Genomic DNA, 928 nt, shown 5'->3' with positions numbered 1-928 from the left:
GGTATTAGTACCTACAATAGGCATAGTATGAGGTGGTATTAAGCAATACATATCCTGAAATAGAAATTCGGCTAAACTGTCTGTATGTGGAGGATTTATTGGATTCATTTCTTATTCCGATTTTTAGCCGATTGTAAAAAATGTGTTTGCCGAACGATTTCACGATGCAACTGCAACCATGCTGCCTTTTTTAAAAACTAGGCAATTGACATCGAGTTGAAAATATTTGAACAGGATGTGGACCCTGCAGCGTACGCGCTATTTACACAATATCCCGCATACGTGCGGCTGCATTCACGATGGTAAAGTGTTTGCTCGCCATGCATCACCTGGACCTTGGTAAGAGGTGGCATTCTAAACTCATCGTGCCATTATACCACCATTCATTCAACTATCGGACAAGATTCAAGAATAAATTACGTAGCTTAATATTCAACAATGCAGAAATTATTCTTCTAACTCGTTCTGTTTACAATTCCTTCGTGAAAATCTAAGATTAATTCTTTCCGTGTACATCCAGCGTTTGAAATTATTACTGACGATGAATGGGAAACTATAGAATTACGTTTAAGCGATTAGCTTAAGCATGTGTTTGGTGATAATGGAGAATCCCACAGACAGCCGACACACGTAAACCTGTTCACATGTGTTCCGCATATTCACTTTGAAAGGTGGTCCAGACATACGCGGGGAAGTTAATCAAGTTGGTATCTCGAAATGGCTTCCTGCATGGTAACACCCTCCGCCGTATATCTCACCGGATCATTCTACACCTGGGGTAGAGTTTTCGGCCCGCTGCCCCCAAGCTGGATATCTCTTTGATTTCTACGATTACATTTAAACTGACAGGTGTCTCCATTCGGTACGTAATATTATACCGTTTGATCTGCTCCCATTAGTACCGACCCTGAGGGGTGAAAGTTCGCCG

The sequence above is a fragment of the Diprion similis genome, chromosome 6 (genome assembly GCF_021155765.1).
Source record: "Diprion similis isolate iyDipSimi1 chromosome 6, iyDipSimi1.1, whole genome shotgun sequence".
Lineage (NCBI taxonomy): Eukaryota > Metazoa > Arthropoda > Insecta > Hymenoptera > Diprionidae > Diprion > Diprion similis.
This window is presented reverse-complemented; position numbering follows the sequence as displayed.